This window comes from Spermophilus citellus, assembly GCF_964194105.1.
Source record: "Spermophilus citellus genome assembly, chromosome: 8".
In the NCBI taxonomy this organism is placed as follows: domain Eukaryota; kingdom Metazoa; phylum Chordata; class Mammalia; order Rodentia; family Sciuridae; genus Spermophilus; species Spermophilus citellus.
In genome coordinates, this window is record NC_138189.1 from 148,245,667 (window position 1) to 148,268,635 (window position 22,969).

At 43.5% G+C, this 22,969-nt stretch overlaps 2 long non-coding RNA genes across 2 annotated transcripts in view; both read right to left on the reverse strand.

Annotated features, from left to right (window-relative positions):
• Window positions 1-3,024: 3,024 nt before the first annotated feature.
• On the reverse strand, window positions 3,025-13,100 carry LOC308654368. The gene is made up of 5 exons (XR_014023251.1): window positions 12,924-13,100; window positions 10,562-10,630; window positions 5,924-7,423; window positions 5,193-5,458; window positions 3,025-3,738 (listed from the first exon to the last, which is right to left on the reverse strand). It is a non-coding gene; the product is annotated as an uncharacterized lncRNA (long non-coding RNA).
• A 214-nt stretch (window positions 13,101-13,314) lies between these two features.
• LOC308654366 overlaps window positions 13,315-22,969 on the reverse strand; it is a 75,483-nt gene continuing 65,828 nt past the window's right edge. The window contains exon 3 of the long non-coding RNA XR_014023243.1: window positions 13,315-13,333. This is a non-coding gene — a long non-coding RNA (uncharacterized lncRNA). The remainder of the gene's footprint in view (window positions 13,334-22,969) is intronic.

A 22,969-nucleotide genomic window follows, 5' to 3' on the forward strand; every position in this document is an offset into this window, starting at 1 on the left:
GATGAACAGCCTTAGAGAGAGAGAATTTTTAATATTTATTTTTTAGTTCTCGGCGGACACAACATCTTTGTTTGTATGTGGTGCTGAGGATCGAACCCGGGCCACACGCACGCCAGGCGAGCGCGCTACCGCTTGAGCCACATCCCCAGCCCTCGACGTGATTCTGCAATCTGCATTGGGGGTAAAATTGGGGGTTCATAACCCACTTCAATCTAATATATGAAATATGATATGTCAAGAGCTTTGTAATGTTGTGAACAACCAATAAAAAATTAAAAAAAAAAAAAAAAAAAAGAAGTGCAGGGGGTTGATAAGGAGGAGCACCTTCCAGGAACATGTCACAGGGGCTGAGCCAGGCAGGAGTGGGAAGAGGAGAGGGCGGAGCAAAAAAAAAAAAAAAAAAAAGATGAACAGCCTTAAATAACACAGATACCCAATTCTGCTCCCGGGGAGGGGAAGGGATGTTACCATTTGGGTCTGTAACGTGGCCCAAAGGCTGGTATGTTGAAGGCTTCGTGTCCAGGGGTGAGGTCTGGGGAAGTGACTGGGCCACGAGGAAGCTGGATTCTTCAGTGGATTAGCCCTTCCATGCTTCAGAGCTGAATGAACCAGGTGGTGGAGCCCTGGAGGGAGTAGGTCACTGGGGATATGACTTTAAAGGGTACATCTTGTCCACAACCTCTTTCTCTTTCTGTGCATCCCAGCTGCCATGAGGAGAGCAGCTTTGCTCTGTCACACCCACACACTCCCTGCCTTGATTGACATCCTTCCTCACCCCAGGCCTAGGAACAATAGCCAGGTGACCATGGATTGAAACCTCTGAAACCATGAATCAAAACAAATCTTTCCTCCTCTGAGTTGAATTTCCTCATGTATTTTGTCACAGCAATGAAAAGTTGACTAGCACACACACTCAGGAGCAAATCAAACTTAAAGATAAGCAAAAGAAACAAGCCATTCCTGTTCCTTAGGATCTCCATGGACTAAAGATGTCTAAACAAACCCCAGAGGCAAACCATTTGGCATCACTAAGTATATACAACCTAAAGAGACCCCAAGGAGGAGAAAGGAGAAAGAGGAAGGGAGGCTCTCACACAAATGCAAATGTGACCCAAATTGTACATTGTTATGATTTAAAATAAGGCATAAAGCCGAGTTCTCAGGCACTCAACCAAGTGTTTAGACTCTCTGGGAGACAGCTCCCTGTGAGTAAGGACAGCATGGGACACACCTGGAGGAAGAAGTTCAAAGTCCAAGAGGAGAGGGCCAGACCCACTGCGGCTCCCTGAGGGTGGTGGTGGTGAATACTTAACATATCACTTTCGAGGGCAGATCTCATGGGAACACACTTCTACTCCACCCTAAGGTCCAAGCTGACCCGACCCTTCAGATCCCACTCACTAAGCAGGCAGTGAAGTTCCAAGGGAGGGGCAGAGGCGTGGAGCTGGGAAGCCTGTGCGACCTCTGACCCCACCACGTGGCTCGGGCTCCAAGTGCGGCAGCCTCTAGGATGCTGCCAAGTTCGGGTAGTTTTTACAGGAAAATGAAGTTGACCATTAGGACAGTGAAATGATTCTAAGTGCGGTGAATGTCGTCTTGTTTCGTCTTCTTAAAGTTGGAAGCTAACCTGGCAGTCGGTTGCTGTCTGAGACCCAAGTTTTAGTCCTCCTAGTGTAGTCCACCTGGACAGCACTAAAGTTTTCTAAAATGAAAAATCATCTCTAACAGTGTGCAGGTAGTGAATTCAGCTTTATTTCAGGTTAAAAGACAGCTTTGCTCACAGACAGCAAAGACAAACCGAGTGAGGTGACCAACTCTGGCCAGCCAAGGCCCTCCTCCCGTCAGGAGGCAGAGGCTGGCCCGCCTGAGCGCCTGAGCTCTAATCGAGTCCACCTGCCGAGTGAGGCCATGAGTTGGGGCCAAGGGGACCTTTTGGGTCCTCCATTCCATTCCATTCTGACATGATTTTGGACCAGACTCTGCCTCACTTTCTCCTTCTGGGACAACCAAGAAACCCAGCTGGGGGACACTTTTCATTTCCAACAAATTGGGAATCTCCGGAACTACCTGGATCAATTCCCATCAAGGCCCCCCGGCCTGGTGCGAGATGGTTCTATCAGGATTTGTGTGGTATCGGGACTGGACAAAGGTACATGTAAGCTAAATGCAGGCATCATAAACTCCATGGAAGCTGGTGCTTTTGTTGTTTTGCTCAATTCTGTCTCCCCTGGGCCCAGAACAGTGCCTGGCCCATAACAGGAGCTGGAGGCGTGTTGGTGGAGGTGGTGCTGACAAGAGAAGAGGCCCGGAGCACAGATCAGCAGGAACCAGGGCTTGGCAAGGGGGCCTGGCTCCTGTGAGCTGGAAACAGGAGGAGAGCCACCAGACCCAGTGGGATTATCAGCACTGAAAACATCTTAAAGTCCCAAATCAAGGTCAATCCTATCTTATCAGTGTTTTTTATTTTTACTTTTTCATTAATTCAGCAGACATCTATGCAGCATCTACAGTGTGCTAAACCTCGTCCAGGTGCTAGGCATGATAAAAGTATAAATAATCATTAAAATGGACAGATAGTGATGGGGGAGGAAGAACACTGTGGCCTCAGCTGGCCTGGACCCAGAAGGACTCTCTGAGGAAGGACCAGATAGCTGGGCCAAGATCTGAAGGCTGACCAAGAAGCAGCCGGGCTTCTGGGAAAAGCACATTCCAGGCAGCAAGAGCAAAGACCCAGAGAAACCTGGGTGCATGGAAAGGAGGGACAGAGAGTGGAGTGCTCCAGGAAGGACCAGGAGGACGGCGGCGGAGGCCTGGGGCCTTAGAGCTGATGATATTCCATCTTCAGGGTGTGTGTCGGGGGGATAAGAAGAATTTAAGCAGGTGGAGCTTTCCTTATTAGCAATGTCTGTCTAGCTGCTGTACGAAGGTTGGCCATGAGCAGGAGCTGGGAGACCATGGCCGGTGAGGCTACAGCAGGGACGATGCTGAGAAGAGGCCAGGCTCTGAACGGGCCTGCTGCACTGCAGGAGAGGTACGAAGCACATAAGGGTGAGGGTGGCCCCAGGACGTCAAGCAAGCAGCAGAGTTAGACGTACTGCTCTTTACTAGTACAGGGAGGGTTGGAGCAGGTGCCCAGGGTGGGTGCAGAGTCAAAAGTCTCTTTCAGCCATGTTGAACTTGAGGTGCATCATTAGACTTGGAAGGTATCATGATATCGAGCAATAGTTGGGAATATAGATCTAACTGTTTGAGGAGAAGAAGGCCTGGAGGTGAGGACTCAGGAGTGCTCAGCCCCCCGGGGCATGGAAAGCTCTGGATGAGCCTATGTAGGCAGACTAGCCCAGCACCACCAGCAGCTGCACAGAGCTGACCAGTTCTATCAGATCGCTGCCAGCACCCTGTTCACTCCTAGCCTGATTCCCTTCAGGCCTATGCTCATTCCTTTCACTGACGCAGTGAGAACAGATTAGGGAAAATCATAGAAACAAAACAAAACGTCTGCTCAACAGGAAACTTCGAGGATGAGAAAAGTTTCTTTTTAGAGGGAAAAGCAGCAACATAAAGCAAAACGCAAATAATTATTCTTCTTTAACTTGGTTTCAAGTCTGTTTTCCTAGGGAAGCAAATGCCATCTGAAATTCTGGGGGTGGAGGTAGGAAAGAGCTTCCAAACATTCCTTTTTAATGATACCATTGATTCTAGCCAAAGAATAAAGGGATCTTGGACAGCCAGCAGGACCTAGGAGATAAGGAAAGGGAAAAGCATTAACATTTAGGTGACATAAACACAAGGCCATTGTGCTTCTCACTCTTTTAGAATATTCTACTCTGAAACCTATGAGGCTCATTTCAAATATGAGTGATTTTCATTTTAAATTGTCAGGTCTCATCGTATTTGCTGTGATGAACTTAAAACCACATCTACAATGACGAGAGGAACACTGAAGCTTGAAGTCTAAGGCAAACACATTTCCATTTTTGCCACCGGGAAACCACACAGACAGCACAGGATGTTTCATAACCCAGCCCCCAGGTCCCCGCACAAAACTAGGCTGTATCTATGGCTCCGCTGTGAACAGGGGAGGCTTGGGGCGCAGCCAACCTCCAGAAAGCAAGCCAAGGAATTTCCCATGATGCCAAGGACTCGGTCAGGGTCTGTAGGGTCAGAGCCTCCATTTCCCCCTGGTACCCAGCTCAAGCATGAACAGGAAGAAAGGAAGGAAGGGAGGGAGGAAGGGAGGGAGGGAAAGAGAGAGGGGAGAAAAGGGAGGAAGAAGAGGGGAAAGAGGGAAGGAAAGGGAAGGAGCGAGGGAGTGGCTGAGTTCTGATCCTTCGTTCCAAAACCACGATAACCTGTAACCGGATCTAAACTCCTAAACTTCACCTTGAATTGAGAATCAGTCTGTGAACCCTGACTGCCCTTTCTCATTCCTTCCTTTCCTGAAAAGATAGGGGAGGGGGCCGCCCAGTGCTCTCTGTGTCCTTACCAAGTGCCACATGCTGTTGGAGGGTTAAAATGAGAACACCCAGTTTCACTCCCTCTTGAACGGCTGTCTCTTGGAACGGAATCTGACCTCACCCCGCGCCTCCCCTACATAACCAGGTATTGTCAAGCCTACGTGGAAATCCGGTTTTTCTCCTCTCACCCTGTCAATCATCGTACTCACCATAGCTAGGACGTCTTAACGGGCAAGCTCCTCCTTGCCTCTGCGCCTTCTCAGAGACTCTCTGATCACTCGTTTCACCTGCCTGTGCCCCTTATTTCTATATTTCCTACCACATCCTAATCACAAGAAGGAGGCCAAGTAGAATGTTTTAAAATTCTTCCCAAGTTAGGTCCTTGCAGGTGAATTGCATTAATGGCCCCAGTGCTTTGCCACGTCCCCAGGTGGTGCCCTCTCACGGGAGGAGCCTTCCTGCCCCACCCTTCCTTCTGGCCACAGGCTGGTAGCCTGTTTGGTTCACAGGATGTAGCCCACCTAACTCAAGCACAAAGCCCTTGCACATCTCCCATGCTCAGTGCCTCGCCATTGGAGGAGAAGGAGCCCAGATTAACCTGCCAGCTGGCTGCCCAGCAGGGCACCTGCCAGTTGCTGCAGCCACGCCCACCCTGGACTGGCCACCCCAGACACAGCACAAGCCCACTCAAAACCAGCAGAGTCCCCAGCCACCTCACAGCTCCTGCACACTCACCAGCAAGCACAGCCCAACCCAGGGCAGACTCGGGAAAGAGCTCAGGGTCAGTTGGCTACAGCCACTGGCCAAATCTGGGCACCATCTGCTTTTGTATGGTCCACGGGGGCAGGGGGCAGTCACGGGCCATTCGACTTCATGGTTGAAGATCAAAAGAATAATATTTCATGACACATGAAAATTAAATAAAGGGGCTGGGGTTGTGACTCAGTGGTAGAGCGCTTGCCTCGAATGTGTGAGGCACTGGGTTCAATTCTCAGCACCACCTATAAATAAAAAATAAAGGTCCATCAACAACTAAAATGAATGAATAAATAAAATTTTAAAAAAGAAAGAAAATTAAATAAAAGTCAAACTTCATTGTCCATCAATATAGTTCTATTGGAACATAGTGACATTTATTTATTCACATGTTGCCTGTGGCTGCTTTTGTGGACAAAGTTCAAACTGTATGGTTTGGAAAGCCTGAAAGATTTACTGTTTGGCACTTTACAGAACAAGATTGCCCACCCTGAACTAAATAAATATTCATTGCTGATTTAGCTAAATAAATATGTGTTTAAGCTCCTGAGTGTCAGTGGTGGTTTGTTACACAGCTTCACTGCAGCAAAAGCTCACTGACACGTCTTCTCACCTGAAAGCTCCTCTCTTTCTCTTTTTCCCTCCTAGAAAGTCCTGATGGAGCAGCAGGGCCTGAAGTCAGAACCAAGCCAGCGCCTCCTTAGCCTCACCTGGGCATAGAGACCAAGCCCTGGGGCCATGCTGTCCGGCGACGGATGCCAGCACCTCAAGGAACATCACAGACTTCCCTGGTTCCCTGTGGGAACCGCTCTGCCACACAGGCCAGCGAGGGGACCAGGACCTTCCCAGCTGACAGCATCACACAACGTCTGAGCGAGGATTCCACCCACCGGGCACATAGATGCTCAGAACCTGCCTAGGAGCCGAGGGAAGGAGGGGACATCGGAAAGACGAAAGGAAACGCAGCGTCCACCTCGAGCACAGAGTTTACAACGTCAGGCTGCCGTTTAACCCTGGAGTCCAGAAAGGAACATGATATCAGCCAAGAAAGAAAAACGAAGTCCCATTTTCTTCTCCCCTCTGAATATACTGTGAGTGAGTTCTGCAGCCTGAGGTGAATGTCGTGGGAAGAAAGAACAGATGAATGAATGAATGAGTGAATGAATGAATGAAGGGAAACTCCCCACCCTGCCGCTGTGTGCTCTTCCCACCAGCTGCAGGCCCTCGATCCAGGAAGTAACTTGCTCCTCTTCTTGAAATGACTTCCACCTTCAAGGAGCACGTGAGATCTGGCTCCCCTCATTTATGCCTAAACACTCTCCCCTGGCCCCTGCTCCCTGGGCTCAGGGGTAATGGCCTCGGAACCTTGGGGACCTGCACATGGACCGCACTGGTGCCCTCCAGGTGAGAGAAGCTGGGCTCTTTCTGCAGATGTTGGCCCTGAATCTGTACTGAAAATCTTCCGAGAGGATAACGAGGCGATGTTTTTCCCCAAGAGAAGGAAAGTCCAGATTCCCACATCTGGAGTCTGACCCTTGTGCATGTTGTCATCTCACCCACCACAGGAAACCTTTCTGGGCTGGGCTGAACTATGTAGCTGCTCCACAGTGTGGCTGGTAGCAATCCCACCCAGCTGTGTGGAACAGGAAGTGACAGGGCAATTAATATTCTGTTAAAACGTCAGGGGGCCCCACCAGAGCTGGCCATTCGTCAGGGCTGACTCATCTGTGGAGACCAAACGCAGCATGGTGTGCTCTCTGCTGAGTCACTCGTCAGCCTGGGCAGCGGGCACCCAGGCCTTCCAAGGGTGTCAACCCGGGGTGCTGGCACGTCATTCACGCTCCGGAGAAGCCAGATGTCATCAGCTGCGGATGGTGTTCACATGTGAAGGATTGTTTTATCCGGAGACGACCAGCCCCTCTTCTGCACTGCTGTATGTGAAACAGCAGGAAAAGCAACACAAACGACATTTTAAAAGAACAGTAGTGTTTCCAAGCTAGGAGAGCGGCAGAGGCTGAGCCTTCAGGGCAGAAGTCCCTTCCTGGGAGAGAGTGGGAGGGGGACAGCCTGGCGGAGAACAGCTTCACATCAGGCAGCCTGAATTCGTGTCCCAACTCTGCCACTGGTAGCAAAAATTAAAGTAGTAGGCTCATGCAGCTATTAAGGAACTTCAGGCAAATTGCTCCAACGCTGAGCTTCGATTTCTTTATCTGTAAAAAGAGAGATGATTACAGTACCCACCTCACTGGGCTAGTGTGAGAAGAGGATCAAAAGAGATCAAATATAAAAAGACTACAGTACTTGGCACAAAGTGCCCAGTAAATAGCAGCCATGATTAAGGCTGATGAAGACTTCCATGGAAACCTCTTTCCTGGAAACAGGACAGATCCGCCATGAGTTGGGCATGGGACTGGCAAGGGCCGAGGAGCAGCTCTGCTCGCTGGGCTTGGATGGGGGAGGGGAGGAGTCATTGCCCAGGGAAGGAATGAGTCCTGAGTGCTTTGAGGAGCTGTGCCTTTCAGCCCCAGGCAGGAAAGGAACCATCTTTCTATCTTCTCAGGTGTGCCCAATATATTTGTTCATTAAAAAATATATATATATATACCTCTTTGAAGACTTTGCTCTGGTTTCCCTTTGAGGGCCTCATTTAAGAACATGCATAAGGCAGCACAGTCCTGTTTAAAAAATAATGATAATAGTAGAAAGCAAAAAAGTAAAGGCCCAGCCAGTAACAACATTCAGAAACTGATACTTGACTGATACTGCTAAGTGCACTCTTTTTAAACCACTAATTCTTATTCCACAGAAAGTGGTCCTTATGTCAAAGTCCTTAAGAGGTCCAACGGCTTGTATAACCAGAAAACCTCATGGTTAGTTAGCAGCTTTCAGGGCTTGGATTCCCAGTGATAAACAAAAGAATTCCGGAGGCCACAATCCATAAACTCTCCATAGAAACATATGGAACTGCTTAAGGAGGTTGGCTCAGGGCTGTTGTTTTGAAAACAAGTATCCTCAGCCAGAATCTCCGCTGAGTGCTATTTATTGAATGGTTGGAGAAGGGCAAGACCCCATGGATCCTGTAGGGCAGCTCTTTAGCAATCCCAAACACTTGCAGACATTACTCGAAGCCTCACGTTACCCTAGGAAGGATAGGAGAAGCCTCCATCCCACCCGGGGCAGCGGGTCACTCATGTAGGTGCCTGCGGTCCTTAAATAGCCTTCTATAAATCTGACTGCAAAATCCTAGGCCCCAGTCTCTCGTTCTGACTCTTAGAACTTTCTGATTATACCCCCCCACACACACACACACAAGATCCAACTGCCCTTGCATCCTTTGTCCTTCAACAATAATTCATCCGAGCTTCAACTGAATGATGGAAAATGCCAGTCCGGCTTCCAAGGACTGAGCTCAGTCCTTTGGTAAGGTAAGCTGCTCCTCACGGACTTCCAGGAGCCCACCTTGTCCTTGTCCTGTCTGGCTTCTCAGTGCTGTTTAAGAATCAAGAAGGAATTTTCTGGTAGTTTTCTTTGGCCCCAGAACAACATAAATTGTCTTTCTCTTTCAAAAACTAATAATGAGGCTTTTTTTCTTCTTCTTCTTCTCATTATCAAGTGTTACTCAAGATTTTCTGTTTTAGTAAGTGGAAGACTAAAATAAATACTGCTTTAAAAACAGAAATGCTTGATTAAATACAAATTTAAGATGTTTGATATATATTTATTTTAATATGAGATAATTTGTTATTAGCAAAGAAACTGAACCAAATGCCATATGATCTACCTCATATTTATTTATCCTGCATAAATTCTATTTAAAAATTTTAGAGCTGTGGCTGTGGTTCAGCATAGTGCACTTGCCTGGCATGTGTGAGGCACTGGGTTGGATTCTCAGCACCGTGTATAAATAAATAAAGGCCTATCAACAACTACAGTAATATTAAGAAAAAAATTTTAACCAATCCATAAAAATTATTTAGTTAACTGGGGTACCATGTGATGTTTCATAGTTAAGCTTTTAAGAAAGAAAGACCCAGACTCCAGAAACAGAACATTGAAAATAGAACAACGTGCCAAAGGTGGACTAGTCGTACAGCTACAGCGTGGTGGTGGAGAGGTGACCACTGATTCTTTTCACCTGAGGGCTTGGAATCTCATGCCACATAGGGACAGGAGGGAAGCACTGGCCCTGGATGAGAACCTTGCACAGAAGGCTAGCCCTGCTGAAGGCCTATACCCTATGTGGAAAGAGCAGTCTAGGTAAAAATGACCCTATCCCATTGGGATACGTAGGAAATTAAAAACTTAAATGGATGGCTTAAATAGTACATTAGATAAAGCAAAAGAATTCATAACTAGAAAACAGATTTTAGGCATTACCCAAAAGGCACAGAGATACACTGCAGAACTTCAAAGAAAAACACCTCAGAGCACTGCACAAAGACATTCAGTTCGAGTTCTGTACCCAGCTGTATTTGTTAACTCAGGCTGCCATAACCCAATACCATAAACTGGGTGGTTTGAAGAGCAGAAATTTATTTTCTCACAGTTCTGGGATCTGGAAGTCAAAAATGTCCTCAGGCTTGGTTTCCCTGGGGCCTCTCTCCTTCACCTGCAGACAGCCTCCTTCTTGCTGTGTCCACACTGGCCTTTCGTGTGTCCGCCCACATCCCTGGGGTCTCTCCCTCTTATAAGGCACTAATCATATTGGATTAGGGCCCACCCTTGTGACATTATGTAAACTTGTCTCTTTAAAGACCCTCTCTCCAAGTACACTGAGGGGTAGAGCTTTGCCCTGTGAACTCTAGAGAACACAGTTCAGTCCACTGCACTACCTAACTCTGATTCAAGGGTCAGGGCAAACTGGGCAGGTGGGTTTGATGGTCCAAGGCTGTAACCGCAGCTGTTGGGAAGGTGAGGCGGGGGATCACGATTTCAAGGCCAGCCCGGGTAACCTAGTGAAACCCTGCCACAAAGCAAAAAATAAAAAGGGTTGGGGCTGTAACCCAGTGGTAGAGCATCCCTGAGTTCAATTCCCAGTAAAAAGATGAGGGTAAAATAAATACATGGGAAAAAAAGAGAAAAGACCATGAGATGAACTCAGTCCCTCCACACCTAACCCAGCTGCACACGACCATTTCTGACAGTTAAAACTGAACTGAGAAAAATGTCCTGATGTTCTAAAGCCTTAAAACCCCACCCTGACCTTCTCACAGGCCTTCAAGGTCACATTCCCCTAGTTTTTTTTCTGAACATAAGAATCTCCCTCTTTTAAAATGCACATCTGAATCTCTTTTTGTATGTACATTTCTTTTCAGTCTGAAATTTTGATTCTTTTGCAGTTTGCTGACCTGTAGATCCCAAAGCAATTCCTGGAAGGGATGGAGTGTGAGTAGCGGGGAGGGAGAAACCTTGTTTTCCTATATAAAAGAGAATGTGAAACATTAATTAAAATTAAAATTAAATTAGTATGGAATGGAAGCGCGGTAGGTAGTCCTGGCCTCTGCCCTATTGGTCTTTTCATTTCCTCCTGCATAGAGATATGAAATAAATGACAAAAAGCTGTACAGATATTCTTTGACTTAACAATGAAGTTACATCTGACAAGCCCATTGTAAATTTAAAATATCCTAAGTCAAAAATGCAATTAATGCACATAACCTACCAAATATTATAGCTTACAGCACAATGCACGGTGCTAGCCAGGGAAGAGACCAAAATTCAAAAATTTTAAAATATTTGTTCTAATTAGTTAAACATGACAGTAGAATACAGTTTTGACACATGGTACGCAAATAGAGCACAACTTCTCATTTCTCTAGCTGCACATGGTGCCGAATCACACAGGACATGTAATCATGCATGTATAAAGGGTAACACAAAATCCAAAATTTAAACTACAGTTTCTCCTGAATGCATATCACTGTCACGCTATTGCAGAGTCAGAAAACTTTAAGTCTAACTCTCATAAGTCAGGGGCTGTAATTGTAAGTTCTGAAGGTGTTAAGTTTTCCAAAACACAGACTTCACAAATACAAAGCCTACACTGCACAAAGAAGAAAACTCTCAGAAAAGATAAATAAACTGAATGCAAAAATCAAGGGTGACCAAAGCAATTAGAAAACATGGGAGTAGATTTATATTACCACTGAAAGTAAAAAATAAGATCAATAATTATTACTATAGTGGTAATAATATTATCTATCAGTCAGTATCCATCCCTGAACTAGAAATCATGGTAAAAGCTTTTGACAGAGGGAATTTAATTGCGTATGGGGATCATGGAAGCACAAAGAAGTCAAAGAGAGGACAGAGAGACAATCCAGACTTTAAAATAGCAGGACCCTGCTCGATCCCTGGACCAGAGGAGAGGGGCTCAGAGCCAGGCCAGTGGGCAAGCTGAAACATGACCTGAGCTGGAGTTACTGAGGAGACAGGGCCACCACTGGAGACACCACAGGAGGCCTCTAATCCCCTCCCAGTGTCTTCCAGTGACCAACTTCACCTGGGCATCAGAAGGGTCTGTGGATGTAGTTAGTCGCCCACAGCATAGAGCAGAATAAGAGGGCAGGAAACAGATCTGAGAGCTCGAGACAGCTGATTAGCATAATAAATAACGATGAAATTAGGATTTCAAGAAAGGATAGCTTAAGTAATAAAAGTTACAAGACAGGAAAGGAGTGATCTGGCACATGAAAAATTAGTAAAAATTTAGAAAATTTGGGCTACATAATTAAGAAGCTTGACTTAATTCAAAGCTGCTCACAGCAGTGCCAGACACTTGGGAAGGCCAGGAATCAGTTACAGATGTGCTGTGAGCTATTGAGCCCCTGGGCCCTCAGGGCAGTCTGGCAGGGATTGCTGCCAGGAGCCCCAGGCGTTAGAAGCCCCATCCAAGGCTCCAGGGAGGGAGGCTGCAGGCAGCAGGGCAAGGTCAGGTGGGAGCCTACAGTGTCAGAGCTGAGCTGAGAGCAGAATGGAGCGCTCAGGGCTCGACATGTGCACTCGTGACCAAGGTGGGCCAGTAGCTAGCACAGTAGGACAAACTCTGCCTGCGGTGGACCTGCAGGGGCCTGGTGCTCTGGGGCCTGAGGAGCAAGGAATGCAGCTCACACTTCCGTGGAAGGGTGAGGAAATGGGGGAAGTTGGCTCCAGGTAAGTGCTTTTCCAGGCAGATGGCCCTCAATTTATGACTTGGTGATTTTTTTTTTATTCTACAATGATGCATTCAGTGGAAATCATACTTTGAATTTCAAATTCTGGTCTTTTCCCAGGTTAGAGATACATGGTGTCATATTCTCAAGATGACAGACGGAGAAGTGCAGCTCGCAGTCCACGCAGGGTCACAGGTAAAGAACCAGGCTCCTCCGCAGCGGAATGTGATGTCGGCTGTGGTGCTTGGTGAGTCAGGTGCATTAAAGGCATTTCCAACTTAAGACCTTTTGGATTGACGATGGGTTTGGGGGACATAACTCATGGGAAGTGGAGGGACACCTACATATTGAATCACATTCTGGTTCTCCATTTCCATGCAACAAGCTACCTCAGACATGAGAGTTTAAACAACAATCACTGCATTCGGCCCCATTACCTTCTGGGTCAGGACACTGGCCAGAACATGGCTGGCAGTTCTTTGGCTCCTCATGAGGTAACCTGGGGTCACTTGTGGGTATTTTAGCTGGACTGGGCAGGGGGTTCAAGACCCCTGTGTACCTGCTGTCCTGACAGGGGCTGCACGGCTGGACTCACCAAGGGCCCTCTCCCTGTGCACATCAAGTCAGGTCTCCTCCACTCGGTCTTTCCAGCATGACAGCGGCCTTCTTTCATGGCAGCTCTCGTACCAGGAGGCCAAGGCAGGAGCTGCTGAGTCCTTTTAAAGAGCGGGGCTGGGACTGGGGATGTGGCTCAAGCGGTAGCGCGCTCGCCTGGCGTGCGTGCTGCCCGGGTTCGATCCTCAGCACCACATACCAACAAAGATGTTGTGTCCGCCGAGAACTAATAAATATTAAAAAAAAAAAATTCTCTCTCTCTCTCTCTCTCTCTCTCTCTCTCTCTCTCTCTCTCTCTCACTCTCTCTTTAAAAAAAATAAAAATAAAAAAAAAATAAAGAGCGGGGCTGCAACCTAGGAGAAAAAGAGAAGTAGAGAGCAGCCTGGAGACGGCACACCACTGCCTGTCCCTGCCCAACTGGCCAAGGCAGTCACAGGCCGTTCCAGGTGCGAGTAACCGGGGATTGTCAGAGTAAAGCTTCACCAGCTTTAAAAATACTTGAATGTGAAATTTTGTTTGGACTTGAACCTACTGTCCTTTGTATATAAGTCAAGGTTCCATTAGAAAAGCAGAACCACTAGGAGATAAGGAGTCAGATTACAAGGATTTGACTTTAAGTGTTGGTGGGAATTCATCAGTCTCTGTTAGGATATTATTTTTGCATTGAATATTGGATTTGAAGCCCAAGAACGGAAAAGATGTGAGTAAAGAGGGAGAGAGAAGTCAAACTGGAACCAGAAGGGTGGCCTGAAACCGAGGCCCCGACCTGCGTCTCCAACCCCCAGGGAGGTGCGGATACTCTTGGTTGCAGGGCTAAATGCACACCTGGATCAGGGAAGCTGAAGGAAGATCCAGAGGAAGGTATATCAGGTTCAGGCCCAGAGCCTTCCAGAAGCAAATGAGATGAGCCAACAGATAAGCAACCTAGTGAGCTTTCAGAAGCACCTGCCCGACCTCCCAGCACACCAAGCAGAATGGCTTCACCTCCACTTTCACCCCCAGAGCTTTGCAAAGTGCCTCTTATAGCCCACCCTGACACAAAACACACAGGGAAGGCCCACTTCACACTTTGCATATAACCCTGGCTGCTCTGCCCCTGCAGTTTATTTTTTAAATGGACACGTTTCTTTCTCTTCCTCTCTCCCTGCTCCTTCCTAATCTCTCCCCTCCCTAATCTTGGGGAAACAGGATTACCTTTCTTCCTCATCCTAGGCAGATTTACCTGTCCCTGAGTACATCCACCATAAGAATGAAGTAATCCAGACTTTGGGGATGGCACCAGAAGATCTCAGAAATGACTGTCTCCCAAATTAACAAGCGAATTACAACTCCAACAGAGAACTCTGGAATGCAGCCTCCGAGTCACCTCTTCAAAAGCCTCCGTTCCTGCTGATGGGCAGCATCACAGCCTTTGGGACAGGAGTCCCCTGTGTTTCTCCTCTGCTAACAAAGCAACAAACCTTCTTTTTACTTCTTCTCAAAACTGTGTCCTCATTATTGGATTGACATTGGGGACAAGGACTGAGCTTTCAGCAACCAGGGGACTCCTGTGAAACAATCCACCTAGTCAAATGGACACCTTTCGGAGCCACCATGCCCATCACAGGATAGTTTAACATTACATTTTTTCAGTGAAATAGAAGATACAACTTTTAACGATTTTCATGATTTTTTTTTTTTGCCACTTATTTGGGTCTAGTTTTTCATTGTTTGTTTTTTTTTTTTTCTTTTACCACTAAGAATTTGGAGAGATTAGAAGAGATCATTATAGTATAGTCACTTGAAACATAAAACCAGATGTAAAATTATTATGTTCATGGGAAAAAATCCAAGCTTCTCCTATAAATTTTTAAAAATATTTTATTTAGGTTTAATACTGTAGTCCCCCCATGACTGCCTGGGATAATGTTTCAAGACCCCAGTGGATGACTGAAACCACAAACGGCACCAAACCCTAGATATAGTATGTTGTCCCTATAAATTTCTATAATAAAGTTTAATTTATAAGTTAGCTACAGGAGGAGATTAATGACAGTAACTTATCATAGATCTTAATAACCTCAGCATAGGATTTTTTTTCTTCACCTATTAAGTCTGCAGCTTCTACCTTTTCACTTTAAAAAAAAGCACTTTATGGCTCCTGGTTTGGCAGATCCAAATTGCCGCATCGCTACTCTTGCACTTTGGAGCCATATTAGGTCAGGCAAGGGTGACTTGAACACAAGCACTGTGACACCATGACAGTTGATCTGGTAACTGAGACGGCCACTGACCAGGATGGGCAGCACACAAAGTACGGATATACTGGGCAAAGGGGTGGTTCATCTCCCGGTCAAAATGGAGTAGGACACGGGAGATTTCATCACATTGCTCAGAATGGCATGCAATTTGACACTCATGAATGATTTCTGGAGTTTTCTATTTAATATTTTCAGAGAGGGGTTGATCACCAGTGTTTGAAACCACAGAGAATAAAACCTCAGATAAGGGGAGACTACTATAGTTAGTGACTTATCTAATAATTTGTATTTTTTCTTGTAATTTACATAAAGAATGTGTAATAAATATTTCACTAAACTATATAAAACACTTTTAAATCAACTCAAGTTTATGCTACTATATGATACAAGTATAAGAGTTTTCTATTTATGCTGTGGCATGAAACATACTGCAACCATTAGTGTAGAGTAGAATATATATATATATTTCTCTACCTAACCAAAAAATACACCATCTGTTCAAGTACACATTGTACATTTGCAGAAACTGATGACATTTTAGGCCACAAAATACATGTAAACATATAGCAAAGAACTGATATCTACAAAAAGAATTCCCTGACCAAAGGGCAATTAAATTATAAATCAATGATTTTTTTTCTTTTTTGGGGGGATTCTGGGGATTAAACTCGGGGACACTCCACCACAGGGCCACATCCCCAGTCCTATTTTGTATTTTATTTAGAGACAAAATCTAACTGAGTTGCTTAGCACCTCACTTTTGCTGAAGCTGGCTTTGAACATGGATCTTGGTGCCTCAGCGTCCCAAGCCACTGGGATTATGGGCATGCACCACCATGCCTGGCTAAATCAATGATTTTTAAAAACAAAAATCTTATGCATATGGGGATTTTAAAACATGTTTTTCTTCTCTCTGAGCAAGATCTTAATCAACTTCTAATTTCAATCTACCATCCAGAAGAAAAAGTCTGAATGTATCTTTAATAAGAAGTTTCTGAAATGATTTTAAGTAGGTCACAGATTAATAAGAAGAAGAATAATTGTAAATATTTAGCCCTGAGTTACATTTAAAACTCTATTTATAAAAATCTCTAAGGAGCAGGTAAAGCTACAGTTAGAGGGAAATTTATTGCTTAAGTACATGCATTTGACATAAAAGTTTGAAAATTAATGACCTAAATGTACAATCAAAAAAATTAGGGAAAAGAAATCTCAGCAAAGAAAATTGAATAGAGGAAAGAAAAGGATAAAAACTGAAAATTAATGAACCAAAATAATGAAGTAGCAGGGGAAAACAATTACAAACGCAAAGCCAGTTCTTTAAAAGTAGATAAACTTTCTTTTTTTTTTTCAACAAAAAGAAAGTACAAATAAAAGATACTGTGGACAAACGGAGTCTACAGCTACAAACATGGTTGATGGATCATAAAAGAATTCTATTTTTTTTTTTTAGAGAGAGAGAGAGAGAACTTTTTTAATATTTATTTTTTAGTTTTCGGCAGACACAACATCTTTGTTTGTATGTGGTGCTGAGGATCGAACCCGGGTGGGCCGCACGCATGCCAGGCGAGTGAGCTACCACTTGAGCCACATCCCCAGCCCCATAAAAGAATTCTTTAGCAACTATATTGTAAATGAATTAGAAAATAAGTGAAACAGGGGGTTTTATTGAAACAGGGGGTTTTATCAAAATTGTCTGAAAAAGAAATAGAAAATCTGAATAAACCACTGAGGAACTGGAGAAATTGAATCAGTAATTGCAATCTGCTCATTAAAAAACACCAGGGCCAAAGAGTTTTTAACAGAAATTCTACCACATCTTCAAGGAATAAATAATTCCAAAGTCTTGAAGAGAATGGAAAAAAGAGAAAGAAACCTATACACAAACACATATCTCATGAGGCAGATATACTTTGATCTCAAAGACAGACAGAAAACTGAAAGTTTAATCATGCTCCTGAACAGAGGCAAATTTTCAAAATAAAATATTAGCAAACAAATTTCAGAAACTTTCAAACATATATTAATAAATTCTTATTTCAAATATCAAAATTTTATATTTTGGAGAAAAATTGCCAACAAGCTTCTTCACAGAGGTAGGTTCTGATATTACAGCTTTTATGAACAAACAGGCAACAATAGTCGAGAAGACACTAAAACAAAACCAATGTGGAGGGAAAGAGGAGGCCCCCAGACATTAAAATATTTATAGTATTCAATAATATTTTTATGATTAAATGGACAGCTAACATAAAAAAAAAACAGGAGGGTATTTCCTTAACCTGATAAAGGGCATCTACTCAAAATGTACAGCAAATATTATGCCTCGTGATGAAAATCACAAACACTACTGTTTAAGTTCTGAACAAAAATAAGAATATCCTTTATTATCACTTCTAGCTAATTTTGTTAAGGAGGAAATAAACAACACCATGGAAGGAGTAAAGAAGGAGTAAAGGATTAGTAGGAAGAAACAGAGGACACACTGGTGATACAAAGGCGTTAAAGCAATGGTTTACAATATCAGCTTGTGCATGTAAATAGAGAGAAGGAGAACTGTAATTTTAAGATGGATTCCTTTTACAATAGCAACAACAACAGAAAACAAATACTAATCAGGATCTTGAAATAAAGCTGGCAATATATGTTCAAGACTGCTTAAAGAAAAATTATAAAGACATATTTATTGATAGTCTAAAATAAAAGCTAACCAAATGGAGATACATATGTATTCCTGGGTTGGAAAATGCAAAATCACAAAGACCTCAGTTACACTCAATCTGTAAATTCAATGGAATTTCAATCAACAGGGTTTTAAAAAATTTTTTAAATTTGTTCATCATAGTCTTACATAATACTGAGGTTCATTTTGACATACATATGCAAGTATGGAAGAAAATTCGCTCCAGTTCAGTGCCCAGTATTTCTGCCTTTCCTCCCTCCTCCCTTTCCCTGTTTCCTTTTTTCTATGCTACTGGCATTTCTTCTATTTATCTTTAGTGTTTTTTTAAATTAATCCTTTATAGATATACACAAATGTGAAATTCACTGTGGTAGATTCATATATGTGCATAACAAAACTTGACAAATTAATACTCATACAATGCCTTAGTCTGTTGAATTCTGTTAAATAGAATACCAACTTATAAACAGTAGAGATTTATTTAGCCCATGGTTCTGGAACCTGGGAAATCGAGGGTTTGCACCCCATGAACCATAAACACGGAGGTAGCCATCACGTACGTGGCAGGAGAAGGCACCTGAGAGGAGTCTTCGAATGCCTCCTCTTACCAGGAATCCACTCCTGCGACAACCAGCTCACCTGCTCACAGCAGAGCCCTCATGACCCATCACCCTTCACACTCCCACTCTCAACACAGTGGCATTAGAACCAGGTTCCCAGCACATGCATTTCAGGGCACATATTCAAACCACAGCACCTAGGAAGAAAGAACTGTCAAGAAGGGACAAGAAGCACTTCTGAAAGACACACAGCGTCTAGACACGCAGAGCAGACACGAACCATCACAAAGACACCTCTGTTCTTGGATAGGACAACTCAGCATTGTAAACACATCCCTTCCTCCTAAGTAATTTACATATTTAGGGCCATTTCACTGAAATTGCCAACAAGCTTCTTCACAGAGGTAGGTTCTATGATATTATAGCTTTTATGAACAAACAGGCAACAATAGTCGAGAGGACACTAAAACAAAACCCATTGCAGAGGGAAAGAGGAGGCCCCAGAATTAAAACATGCTGTAAACCCTTCTGATTAAAACCGCCAAGTGCCAGCACAAGGAGAGATGGGTAGGCCGGTGGAACAGAGCAGAAGGCCCAGGAATAGACAGGTTCGTACAGAGGTTTGAAGTGGGATAAAGGTGGCACCTCAAATCACTGGCATAGAAATGGAGTTTTAAATAAATGGTGCTCAAACAACTGGGCTTCCACTGGGAAAAGACAAAGTTAGATTTACAACTCACGTGATACAAAGAAACCCTAACTATATTAGGAATCTCACTGGAGAAAAAAACCTTCTAGTTAGTACACAGAAGTACTAACTAGAAGAAGGCCTGGTGGGGGGGGATCCCTCTTCAGCCTTGCAGTGAGAAGGCATTTCTCACCAGGACTCAAAACCCAGAAGAAATTAGAAAAAACGGACAGACTGGATGACGTAAATATTTTTGCGATATGAGGGAAAAAAATAAATCAAGTCAAAAGACAACTTTGTCAAGTAGAAGGAAATATTTTCAGGATACACCACAAAGTGTTTTGGGACAAAAGACCAAAACCTATAGACAAATGGGATAAAGGCGTTTGACAAAGAAAGAGAAAACTGTTCAGACTCACTCATAATTAGAAAAATAAAACTAGAACAATACTGAGTTACCATACCTTTGATATTAGGAAAAAATTAAAAAGCAAGGGATAGCTAGGTCAGATGGTGGTTCCATTCCCAATTTTCCAAGAAATCTCCATACTGTTTTCCATATTGGCTGCACCAATTTGCAGTCCCACCAGCAGTGTATGAGTGTACCTTTTCCCCCACATCCTCTCCAACATTTACTGTTGTTTGTCTTAATAATAGCTGCCATTCTGACTAGAGTGAGATGAAATCTTAGAGTGGTTCTGATTTGCATTTCTCTAATTGCTAGTGATGATGAACATTTTTTTTTATATATTTGTTGACTGTATATTCTCTTCTGAGAAGTAACTGTTCAGGTCCCTGGCCCATTTATTGACCCAGCTATCCCTCTTCTCAGTCTGTACCCAAAGGACTTAAAAACAGCATACCACAGGGACACAGTCACATCAATGTTTACAGCAGCACGATTCACAATAGCTAAACTGTGGAGCCAACCTACATGCCCTTCAATGGATGAATGGATAAAAAAAATGTGGCATATATACACAATGGAATATTACTCAGCAATAAAAGAGAATAAAATCATGGCATTTGCAGGTGAATGGATGGAGCTGGAGAAGATAATGCTAAATGAAGTTAGCCAATCCCAAAAAACCAAATGCTGAATGTTTTCTTTGATATAAGGAGGCTGATTCATAGTGGGGTAGGGAGGGGGAGCATGGGAGGAATAGAGGAACTCTAGATAGGGCAGAGGGGTTGGAGGGGAAGGAGGGAGCATGGGGTAATTAATGATGGTGAATGTGATGATCATTATTATCCACAGTACAGGTATGAAGACACGAATTGGTGTGAATATACTATGTATACAACCAGAGATATGAAAAATTGTGCTCTATATATGTAATAAGAATTGTAATGCATTCCACTTTCATATATAAATAAAAAAAACTATAAGTATCAAATTTAGAAAGGAGAGAGTTGGGGGATTAATGTAGGTAAAGTAATTTCGTAATCTTTTGTCGAGGCATCTAATACTCTTTAGAATTGATAGACGAAGGAAAAGAGATATAAGTGCAATATTTGGAATAAGAGACTACCAAAAACACTAAAAATAAAGAAATTAAAGATTAAAATAAAAAATCATGAGGACCCGTGGTGATGTCAAATAAAACCGCATGCGCACACACCCTCCAACCCAGCAGCTTCCCTTCTAGGAGTGCACAAGGCAGATGCCCCTCCAACAACAACAACAACAACAACAACACACACACACACACACACACACACCCTACGTCAGTCATTGCAGCACTGATTGTAGTTGCAATGAAATGGAAACAACCAAATTTTTCAAGCCCTGGAGAGTAATTGAATAAACTGGTCCATTCATACAATGGAGCACCATGCAGCCTAATATGTACTCTTTCTGTCACTTTTAGGACATAGTGTTAAAAAAAAAAAAACCCAAGTAAATAAGGATGTCTATAGTGCTAACCTTCGTGTAAAAAAGAAGATATGTTAAAAATGTATCTGCTCATTTGTGCAAATACAAAAGAAATACGAGAAGGGTGAACCAGAAACTGAGATTGTGGCCTAGGAGGAGTGGGCAAGGACAGGGTGGAGGGAGTGGGGAAGAGACACAGAAACAGTGGGAAGCAGTATTTCTTTGAGACTATCTTTTGACATGTTATGATTCTCACAGCCACAGTAATGTTTCTTATATCAAAAAACCCAAACAATAATGGATTCCAACCAAGAATACTGTATCCAGCAAAATTAAGCTTCAGATTTGACAATGAAATTAAAATATTTCATGATAAACAAAAAACCCAAACAATTCAAAATCAACAAGGATAGAATGCAAACAGCAATAAATGAGCTTTACTGTATTACAAATGATTAACATAACCAGACTGAAGGGAAGGTGAAAAACTAGTCCAGGTATCCTGAGGAAATGGTATTTAATCAGATAGAAGAGGCTGAAGAAGGAAAAAAATTCTCACAAATTCTCCACTTTGGTGGGAGATTAATACGATTTGATCATTCTGGAACTATTTTATGTGTTTACTAGGATCAAAAAAATTAAGTCAATAAGGGTAACAGGTTAGAAAAGAGGAATGAGTTCTAGTATTCTACAGCACAGTAAGGTATCTATAGTTTACAAATGGCAACAATTTTTAATATAACTTACTAAGAATTGTAAGAGAAGAGTTCCAAGACTCCCAACACAAAGAAAGAACAAGTGTTTAGGGAGGTAGACATGCTAATTACCCTGATTAGATCCTTACATATCACATGTATGTGTGAAATTGTAACACTGTACCCCATAATCATGTGTAAATTAAAATAATTCTTTTAACTTTAAAAAATTCTAGAAAAAAATATTACATTGCAGATAATAAAAGCTACATTTTTCATGGTCAGCAGGAGTGGTTAAATGAGGAGAGGAGGAAGGCCGAAAATGGGCACTGGTGTGGGCTGAATCACAGCCTGACTGTAGGGTTTCCCACCTGGGTCCAAGGGATCAATGTAAAAAGAAATAAGGGTGCTGCATATCCTGCTGATTGCACACGACTGGGATAGTGACACCCGAGCAGAGCATCCCTGGTGCCTGATCTTGGTTCTAAGGCTGTCCTACAAGATAAGGAATGGGTTAACCCTAGAGAAATGGGAGTCCAGGGCTCCGTCCAGGAAAACGGAAACATCATCTCGGACAACCATCCTGCCAAGCCATGAGCTTGACAGTGAAAACATGGGAGTACGCTAGAAGGACAGAGAAGCAACGTGACAAGTTCTTGATCAATGCTTGTTGCACTTGAGCCACAAAATGTATAACGATAGTATCAAATTTATGACCCACGAGTTGTCCTAATATAAACAAACAGCTAAGTAAATAGGAGAGAAGGGACAGCTCTATCTTTCAATGGAGAAGTAGAAAAATCTCTGCTAGGCAAATGTAGGACTAGTAACTTTTACAGGCAAGAATTTTTAAGAACTGCTAAAAATAGTGGGTAAAAATATGACAAGAAACGGGAGGTTTGCATGGGGTCTAAGCACCTTCCCACAGGATGCTCAATGACTGTAGAGGGAGGATGGTGATGTGGAGGTGGAGGAGCCTGGGAGATGTCCCCTTCATTGAGAGTTAAAGTAGAAGGTCACATTGATATCACAGGCCCACGGGTATGACATGCAAAGGGGGGGCACAATGTCACTCAGTGGTATTCTTTGCTGCAAGGTACAACCTCAAAGTAATAAAGAAAAAAACATAAGACCATTCCCAACTAAGGGACATCTATAAATAACCGACCAGTTCTCTTCAAAAGTGTCAAGTCTATGAAAGATGAAAAAGACTGATTATGTCACAGATTGGACAAGACTAAGGAGAC